The sequence below is a fragment of the Gorilla gorilla genome, chromosome 21 (assembly GCF_029281585.2).
Source record: "Gorilla gorilla gorilla isolate KB3781 chromosome 21, NHGRI_mGorGor1-v2.1_pri, whole genome shotgun sequence".
Taxonomy (NCBI): Eukaryota; Metazoa; Chordata; class Mammalia; order Primates; family Hominidae; genus Gorilla; species Gorilla gorilla.
The window spans coordinates 56027476-56038104 of record NC_073245.2 but is presented as its reverse complement, the minus strand read 5'-3'; the positions used below and the strand labels follow the sequence as shown (position 1 = coordinate 56038104).

The window sequence follows — 10629 nt, the reverse complement described above, 5'->3', positions numbered from 1 at the left end:
GCTGCAGCCCTCTGTGTGCCAGGCACCAGACAAGGCCCTGTGACTGAGCAAGATGGAATAGGCTCAGCCTGTTTCCACAACAATCTTGCAGCCTGACAGCAGAGACAACTTGGGGCATGCACAGAAGAGTGAGAAACACTGACGATGCAGATAAGCTGGAAGGTTCTAGGTATACGTCCTTAGAGATCTTGGATTGGGGGTCTCCAAGGCTTGAAGGCCACCCAAGATCCCCTTCCACCCAACCAGACCTAACTACAGAAAGTTTCAGATCCAGCCAAGTGTATTTCATTTTTCCCAAATGCTACTCCCCAGCAAGAGGGTCTCAGACTGTCCAGACCTGGAGCTTTGGGCCATTCATTCCCTCTTAGACAGCACCCAACCCTGCTCCACCCCCATGAAGCTCTTGCATCACGAGACACATGATTTGGCATCTGCCCCAGAGGAGTGATGGGTAAAGGTGAGCCCATGGACAATCACATGTGTACCCTCCCTGGTACACTCTGGAAATGGGAAGAAGAAATGCAGCTGGCTAAAGAGGACTTTCTTTTTCTTTTCTTCCCTAAAGCAAGGGAGCTCAGCAAAGCTTACGGCAGCATATTTGAGTTGTGCTATACCTGCTACCTGGCTTGAATTCCTTCAAGGCCTTGCTGGCTACACTCACCTCTCCCTTCTGACAATGGAACAGAGGTCTTTCCTTGGGGCTGAACTGGGTTGTGAAGGAGAAACAGGCATCACAAGGTGGGCCACATGGACAAAGGTCGAGTAGAGAGAATGCAGGACATTGCGTTCAAAGAACTAAAAGCAGATGGATTTTTATTGTAGCCTTAATTGCAAGGGAGCAAGCCCTGAGAATGTAAACATCAAATGAGGTAATCTAAGCATGTTAGAAAATGTCAAACTGTGGATAAATGTGAATTACTACCTACATCACTGAGGTGATGGGGAAACCAAGTGATATGTTATATGCATACTAGCATTACATAAATTATAGTTGTTACAGGATATTTTGGAAGATTAAGCTTCAACCATGGACACTGATTTTAAAATATACCTATCTGTCTATTTCTTTTCATCCTACCTTTTTACAGCTGTTCATAAACTGAGAATTATGATCAATTTCTTCTCTGTTCTCTTTTCCAAATGAACACACTCTACCCGACTTTAACCTTTACTTTTAGATATTCTTAGTTTCCTGTCAATTTGACCACCAGGCTTCAGGTTTGAAGCATTGTGATCATGTTTTATGGACAGACCATTCTTCTGGCTATGAGTATGAGGGTAAGATAGTTGGTATTTATATCCCTTTTTATGTCTTCAGTTATCACCTGCTATGGTTTGACTGTGTCTCCCAAAAAGCATGTGTTGGAAACAGAATCCTCAATGCAACAGTGTCAGGAGGTGGGGCCTGTTAGGAGGCGGGGCCTCATGGGAGGTGTTTAGTCATGAAGGCTTCACCTCCATGAATGAATTTAAGGGTTTGAGGCTGTGAGTTTGACCATTTGCTCACTCTCTCGCCCTCTCTTTGCCCTCCCACCATAAGATGACATAGCAAGAAGGCCCTCGTCAGATGCCGGCCCCTTGATCTTGGATTTCCCGGCCTCCAGAATCATGAGCCAATAAACTTCTGCTCAATATAAATTACCCATTCTGTGGCATTGTGTTACAGCAGCAAGAACTAAGACACCACCTTATTCAAATGTATTATCACACCACATCTAAGCTTCTGTCATAATTTGAGCTGTATACACTGCCTCGAAGCTTTGTCTCAAAATCATCTTCCTCTTAGCTGGTCAAATATCAATATTATGTTTACCATTAAAACTAACTGTAGTGCTCACTTTGGCAGCACATATACTAAAATTAGAACAATACAGAGAAGATTAGCGCGGCCCCTACACAATGATGACATGCAAATTCATGAAGCATTCCATATTTTTTAAGAAAAAATTATATACATTAAAAAAGCTAACTGTAAAAGGACCTCTACTATAGCCAATGTGATAAAACAAGAAAAATAACAAGGGGTAAAATGGTTGGAAAGGAAGAAACACATTTATCATTATTAGCAGGCAATATAATTACATATGAGAACACCAAAAAAATCACAGAAAAGCTATTCAAACTAACAAGAGAGGCCAATAAAATGGTCTAATACAAAGTATATTTGCAGCTGGACTCAATGGTTCATGCCTATAATCCCAACACCTCGGAAGGCTGAAGTAGGAGGATTGCTTGAACGCAGGAGTTTGAGACCAGCTTGGGCAACATACCGAGACCCGTCTCTACAGAAAAAAATAATAATTTTTTTAAATCAACCAGGTATGGTGGTGCATGCTTATAGTCCAGGCTAATACAGAGGCTGAGGTTTAAGGATCACTTAAGCCCAGGAGGTTGAGGCTGCAGTGAGCCATGTTCCCACCACTGCACTCCAGCCTCAGCAACAGAGTGAGATCATCTCAAAAAAAAAAGTATCTATTTGTGTGAAGCAACAGTTTTCCTATATATAACAATAGCCAATTAGAAATAAAACAGAAAAATCTGGTTCATGATATACATCTAGCTACCTTACTGACATCTCCATAAGAATGTGTCACAGAAATTTCAGCACAAAAGTGAATTTTGGATCTTCCACTCCAATATTTTCCTCCCCCAGTGCTCCCTAATTCCATGAAGGGCTCTTTCATCTACTTATTTGCACAAGACATAATCCTAGGATTCTTTCCCTTTCCCCTCTCCCATACTCCCATCCCCAAATCTGTCATCAAAGCCTGACAATATACTCTACGTCCATCCACTCATCCCTCCAACCCAACTGCCTCTACGTTAGTTCAAGCCTCCATTATCTCTCACCAGGACAACTGTAGTAGCCCTCACTCTTCTCCTCTTTTGTGTTCTTGCCCTCCCCAATATGTCTCTATGAAGCAGGCATAAGGACCCTTTAAGATTTTAAGCTAAATTACACTATTTCCCAGCTGATACCCTTCAGAAGCTGATACACCCCATATCCTCAGCATCACCTGCATGCCTTGGCTTCCCGTGGTCCTGAGGACCCTTCTAGCTTTGGCTCAAGCCAATCTCCTCCTCACTCCCTGTGCTGCAGCCATGCCAGCCCCCTTTTGATTCCTTTAATGCCCCTAGTCTCTTTCCTACTTCAGGGCCTTCGCTCTCTGTCTTTCCTCCTGGGAGTAAGAATCACTGACCTTCCTTCAAGAAGACTGAGGAGAGCCAGAGGGCATTAGTCCTTGCCAGAGATCACCCTGATTTTCTGGGCCTCAGTTTCCCTGTCTGCAACCCCAACTCGTTGAACTAGAGATTCTCTCTGGAATTGCATGAGCTGAGATTTCAGTAAGAGTTGACAGCGATTGAACTGGTGGAGAAGGAGAATGGGAAGTGGGGAAGAGGACAGAGGGGAAATGGTCCTGGGGAAGAGGACAGAGGGGAAATGGTCCTGGGGAAGAGGGCACAGAAAGAAAAGCCTAGAAAACTATGGGTAACCACTTTCAGGGAGCTTAAAACACTGAGTGCTATTTAGCAAAACAACTCAGATCAAATCTTAACAGGATTTGGGACCATCATAAAAATCTTGTCTGAAGACAGAAAAAGCCAGTGAACTCGCCTTATTGAAATATTAAATACATGCACTATATTGAAAATTTGGTTCTACTGCATGAAAATAATCCACATTATCCAAAGCCAAGGGGGGGAAAAAAGGCTATCCATGTAAACAGCTTCTAGCTAGCCAAAGAAAGGGATACCTTAGCTGCTTTTGTTCCTGGCTTTCACAGAGACTCCTGGCTGCCAACTCAAATCTTTCTTCCTAACAGAGCTTTGGTTTCACCCAAGGAAGCAGTCCAATTAAAACGCCGCATTTCCCAGCTTCCTCTGCCAAGAGAGGTGGCCACATAGCATAGTCTGGCAAATGATACTTAAGAAGAGGCTGCTGGGTGGACTTCAGAGAGATGTCACAAAAGGCAGGGCTGGTACACATTCTTTTTTGCCCTTTGTTTTCCACCCTTTCTCCTTCTTCCTTCTTCAACCATCTTGTGACCTCGTGGTGATGATAAGGGACAGGCCAAGAGAATCAGAGACCGCCATGTAAATCCCACCTCTGCCACCTGCAAATTCTATGAACTTGGACAATTTGCTTAACCTCTCTGAGCCTCATTCTTGTCTGCAATATGGGAGTCATAATGCCTCACTTGCAATATTGTTAAGATTAATTGATATGTTCGTATTGTTCTGAGAAAAAAAGATAAATTTAGATAGTTTATCACATATAGGCCACAGCACTTTGTAAACCATATAGCTCTAAAAAAAAAAAAAAGCTAAATTGTTTATTTTTTCCTCCTCCTTATTTTGTAAGTGACAGATTTTTCTCCCAACCAAATCTAAAATACTTTACAAATTAGGATGCTACATTTCTACATGACATTCTTTCATTATAGGAATGTGTATTTCTTTGACATCACACCAGTCCACTTTGTTACAGATGCTGCCAGAGGTCCTTTTATATGCAGTCTGGCCACATGCAAATCACAAGTTATCTTGTATTCTCCAACTTTGCCATTAAAGTTAACTTGGGCCAGGTATGGTGGCTCACACCTGTAATCCCACCCTTTCAGAGGCCAAGGTGGGCAGATCACAAGGTCAGGAGTTCGAGACCAGCCTGGCCAGCATGGTGAAACCCCATCTCTACTAAAAATACAAAAATTAGCTGAGCGTGGTGGCAGGCACCTGTAATCCCAGCTACTTGGGAGGTTGAGGCAGGAGAATCGCTTGAGCCCGGGAGGCGGAGGTTTCAGTGAGCCGAGATCATGCCATTGCACTCCAGCCTGGGCGACGAGAACAAGTCTCAAAAAAAAATTAATAAATAAAAAATAAAGTTAACTTGCTATTCTTCAATTTTAGCACTAATTATCTTCTAAGTAAACCAGAAATTTCAGATGCATAATTCTTTTAAAAAAAACCTCTCTTTTCAAAGGTGTAGGTCTGTTTTATTGAGCATTTGATAGGTCTCAATCAATCTAGAATTCCACATCCTTCAGTTCTAGAAATTTTCCTTAAATTATTTCTTTGATGATGTTTGCCCTTTCATTTTCTGTATCCTTTCACTCTTAAATTCCTGTTTTTTGGATGTTGGACTCCCTAGTCTGTTTCTCTAGTTTTTCTTATCTTTTTCTCTTCTGTTTTCCAATTTTTTTTGTAGATATCACTTTCTTTTTGAAATATTGACTCAACTTTATCATTCAATCCTTCTGGTAAATTGTTCACGTTTGAGCATTTTTTGCTTTTAATTTCTTTGAGTTTCTGGTGTTTTATTGTTCTCTGAATTCTGTGTGTTCTTTTCATCAGCATTCCTTACTTGTTTCATGAATGCCATATCTTTCTATTTTGTGTTGTATTTCTGAGAATGTTAATGCTTTTAAGATTTCTTCTCCCTGCATCGTCTAACTCCTCTAGGTTGCTTCTTTTCTTTGCTTATTTGTTTGGGTCTCTGTCCTTCATGGTAGAGGCTTTACTTAAATGTCAAGTGACCTTTGGTTTTCTGCTCATATTAAACACTGAGACACTAAAAATTGATTGGGACCTCTGAGCTTTTCAACTAAGAGTCATACAAGGAGATCTGAACAGGACATTTTGTTGAGAAGACTCCAATGTCAGTGTCTTTAGGGCTCTACTCCTGGGCTTGTCATATGCTCCAAAAAAGAATCTTTCCATCTTCTGCCTGGCTACCAGCATTCTGGGAGGTGAATGGGATCTTAACATTGAGAATAAATCTCAATTATGTCACTTGCATGCAAGAAATCCCAAATGACTCCTCACTGTCTACAGGTTAGAGTCTATACAAGTAAAGCAGTTAAATCTTGCTTATTCCAATATGCTATTCCAAAATTAACTCTCAGTCAGCTCCCTTCCTACCCATATTCCAACTTCCAAATGGACCCATTTACTTATAAGTTCTGTGAGTTTCCCGTGTCTTAGTCACAAGTCATCTGCACCCTTCCCCCTCACATCTCCCTGATAGCTCTGAAAAGGCATCCATCTTGCACCCTTTTTTATGCAGAGTAATTGGACTCAGACTGAGCTCCCCTAAAGCTCCTACACCTACATCTGTCACTGCTGTGTATAACGCAAAAGATGCTAAAGAGACGGGAACCACCCTCCCTAGAAAGCCGTGGGGAATTCTAAATAATAAACACTTCTTTCCTATCACACAAACTAAACAACCCAATCACTTAGATATTTTTAAGTGCTCTCCTGGATAATATTTGAGCTAAAGAGCAAAAATCAAAACTGCAAACAGACTAGTTAAAAACAATGGAAAACAGAAAACATATAAGAAATCTCATGGGATGAGACAAAGCTGATTCATAGGCAAATCTGTAGCCTTAAATGGCCTTTATGGCTAATCAGAAAAGAATAAAAATAAATAGGTAAAATAAACTTTCATTTAAGTAATTTGGTTTTAATAAAAGATCAAAATAACCAGGGGAAGAAAGCAGTAAAACAGTTAAAAGCAAATATTATTGATTAGTAACCTTAACAGTCAGAAAGACAGTAGGATTAATAAATAAATTTTAGAGTTGGTTCGTGAAACAGCTTTGCTTCTACCTTTAGAAGAAACACAAACAGGCCAGGCGTGGTGGCTCACATCTGTAATCCCAGCACTTTGGGAGGACGAGGCGGGTGGATCACTTGAGGTCAGGAGTTCCAGACCAGCCTGGCCAACATGGCGAAACTCTATCTCTACAAAAAATACAACACTTAGCCAGGCATGGTGGTGCACTTATAGTCCCAGCTACTTGGGAGGCTGAGGCAGAGAATCTCTTGAACCTAGGAGGTAGAAATTGCGGTAAGCTGAGATTGCGCCATTGCACTCCAGGCTGGGTGACAGAGAGAGACTTTGTCTCAAAAAAAAAAAAAAAAAGAAAAAGGAAAAAACACGAATAAATGTTATAAATGCCAAAAGGGAAACTATAGGTTTTAAAACTCTAAGAGGACTCTACCTACAATTATATGCTTATAATTTCAAAACTGCAATGAAATGGATTATTTTCTGGGAAAACATAACATTAAAAAATTGCTTCAAAAATTGCTTCAACAAAAACTAGACTATCTGAATAGAACAATAATAAAGGAAAAGTTTAAAGAAAGTTCTTAAAGTATTGCCTTCTAAAATGGTTATAGCCTCAGATGATTTCACAGGTGAGTTACTTCACCTTTCACAAAACAAATAAATTTTGTAACATTAGCTCTTTCAGGGCATGAAAAGAAAAAGATGTAAATCTTTTTTTTTTTTTTTTGAAACAGGGTCTCACCCTGTCACCCAGGCTGGAGTGCAATGGCACCATCATAGCTCACTACAGCCTCCATCTCCTGGGCTCAAACAATCCTCCTGCCTCAGACTCCCAAAATGCTGGGATTACAGGCATGAGCCACCATCCCTGGCCAAAAGATGTAAATCTTATCAGTTCATTTTACAAAGCTAGCAAAACAATTGATATAATATTTTGGATGAATCTCAAAAACATTATGCAGCCAGGCACCGTGTAGTCCCAACTACTCAGGAGGCTGAGGCTGGAGGATCACTTAAGTCCAGAAGTTTGAGGCTGCAGTGAGTTATGATCACATCTGTGAATAGCCACTGCACTCCAGGTTGGGCAACATAGCAAGACTCCATCTCCAAAACACAAATTTAAAAAACTTTTTTTAATTTTTTAGTAAAAACTTTATGTTGAATGAAAGAAACCAGATACTGAGGAATACAAACTATATGATCATATATAGGACAAGTTCAAGGACAGGACAGACCAAACTAATCTCTGGTGATAGAAATCAGGGAAGTGGTTGCTGGGGTGTGGATCGAAGATTGACTGGAGGGTCCATGAGGAAATGTTCTGGGACCATGAAAATGTGCTATATCTTGATCTGGATGATGGTGACTGAGATATATATATTTGTCAGAATTCATCAAGCTGTACACTTAAGGTTTGTGTAGTTTATGTAAATTATATCTCAATAATGTCCTATTAGGAAAGACAAAACCTTGTAACTGTGACTTAAAAGATAGTCAACTACAACAAAAACAGGCCAATCACACTTAATATGTTATACATACAAAAATACTAAAAAGATACAAGCAAACATAATCCTGCAATAGACTGGGAGAATAATACATCAAAAAACTCCAAGGTTGTTTCAATATTAGAAGTCTATTACTATAACAATTTGTAGAAGAAAAAAACTATAATAATATTTAAATTAGTCTATAAAATTCATTTAATAAATTCAAATGAAAAATAATACCTCAAGATGATAAATAAAAATTAACATTTCAAACCAAATGCCAAAGTCATCCTTAACAGTGAAATTCAGGAGGCAACTTCATTAGTGTCAAGAACAAAACAAGGATAGTCACTGTTCCCACTGCTGTTTACTACTGTTCTGAAATTTCTAAGCAATGTACCAGACCAGAAATAGATGTGAATCATAACTACAGGAAAGAAAGCAACAAAAGTATTATTTTCAGTTTGTGATAATATTGTCTTTCTAGAGAACACAAGAGAACCAACTGAAAAACAATATTATGACTGTATAAAAAATAAATATACACAAACAAGTAGTGATGCTCACTGAAGCAGTGTCATACTGAACAATTGGAAACCACCTAAATGTCCAATAATAGAAGATTGGAGAAAAGAAGTATGCAACACAGTAGAGTATTATACAGCAGTTAAAATAAATTAAGTAAAGAATATTAAGCGGATCCGGGTGTGTTGGCTCACACCTGTAATCCCAGCACTTTGGGAGGCTGAGGCGGGCAGATCCCTTGAGGTCAGGAGCTCAAGACCAGCCTGGCCAGCATGGTGAAACCTCATCTCTACTAAAAATACAAATATTAGCCTGGCATGGTGGCGGGCACCTATAATCCCAGCTACTTGGGAGGCTGAGGCAGGAGAATCGCTTGAACCCAGGAAGTGAAGGTTGCAGTGAGCCAAGATCATACCACTGCACTCCAGCCTGGATGACAGAGTGAGACACTGTCTTGAAAAAAATTTAAAAAGAATATTAAGTGAAAAAGAAAATGCAGAAAAAATATGCACAATGTGATACTTTAAGCGTAATGTTTAAAAACACACTACTCAGTAAGCAACAAAAACACACAACCCAAATCAAAAACAAAGGACTTGAGTAGACATTTGTCCAAAGAAGATATACAAATGGCCAATAAGCCTATGAAAAGATGCTCAACATCACTAATCATTAGGGAAGTGCAAATTGAAAACACGAGATACCACCTCACACCCATTAGGATGGCTACTATTAATAAAGGGGAGAGAGGCCAGGCGCGGTGGCTCACACTTGTAATCCCAGCACTTCACCTGAGGTCAGGGGTTCAAGACCAGCCTGGCCAATATGGTGAAACCCCGTCTCTACTAAAAATACAAAATTTAGCCAGGCATGGTGGCGTGGGCCTGTAATCCCAGCTACTCGGGAAGCTGAGGCAGGAGAATCACTTGAAACCTTGAACCTGGGAGGCAGAGGTTGCAGTGAGCCAAGATCACGCCATCGCACTCCAGCCTGGCCAACAGAGCAAGACTCCGTCTCAAAAATAAAAGAAAAAAAAAGAGAGAGAGAGAAAACAAGTGTTGGTAAGGATACAGAGAAATCAGAGCTTTTGTACACTGTTGGTAGGAGTGTAAAATGATACAGCCACTGTAGAAAACAATATGGCAGTTCCGCATAAAATTACCATATGATCTAGCAATTAGACTTCTGGTATATACCCAGAAGAATTCAAAGCCGTGTCCCAAAGAGGTATTTGTACACCGATGTTCACAGCAGCATTATTCACAATAGCCAAAAGGTAGAAGAAACCCAAGTGTCCACTGATGAAAGAGTGGATAAACAAAATGTGGTACCATATGCTTGTGTGCATATGTATGTGTGTGTGTGGTGTGTGTGTATCTACATACACACAAAAATGGAATATTATCCAGCCTTAAAAAGGAAAGAAATTCTGACACATGCTACAGTATGGATAAATCTTGAGGACATTAAGCTAAGTGAAATAAACCAAACACAAAAAGACAAATACTATATGATTCCACTTACATGAAGTCTCTAGAATAGCAAAATTCATAAAAACAGAAAGTAGAATGGTGGTTGTCAGGAGCTGGGGGAATGGAGGTGTCATTGCTTAATGAGTACTGAGTTTCAGTTTTGCAAGATGAAAGGACTTCCGGAGGTGGATGGTGGTGATGGTTGCACAGCAATATGAATATACTTAATATCGCTGTACTTAATATGCTAAATGGACTTAATATACCAAATTATTTAATTACTTAATTAGGTGAGTAATTTAATTAATTAATGTATTTAATATACTAAAATGGTTAAGATGGTAAATTTTATGTTATGTATATTTTACTGCAATAAAAAAATTGAAAAAAAAACACACCAAACTACGCTGCTTGAAAAAATACAAAAACATGGATGTGAAAGATAACTTATCAATTTCTGGACATTGGCTGCCTCTGGGGAGAGAGAAAGGGCAATGAGTTGGGGCCGGAGCAGGATATCAAGGGGCTTCTGATGGCCGGGCACAGTGGCTCACAACTGTAATTA

The 10629-nt window shown here is 39.9% G+C and overlaps 1 non-coding gene across 1 annotated transcript; it reads left to right on the top strand.

Annotated features, from left to right (window-relative positions):
- Positions 1 to 1830: 1830 nt before the first annotated feature.
- Positions 1831 to 1937, top strand: LOC115931810 (U6 spliceosomal RNA). Its single transcript, XR_004068256.1, has one exon. It is a non-coding gene; the product is annotated as a U6 spliceosomal RNA (small nuclear RNA).
- Positions 1938 to 10629: the final 8692 nt, after the last annotated feature.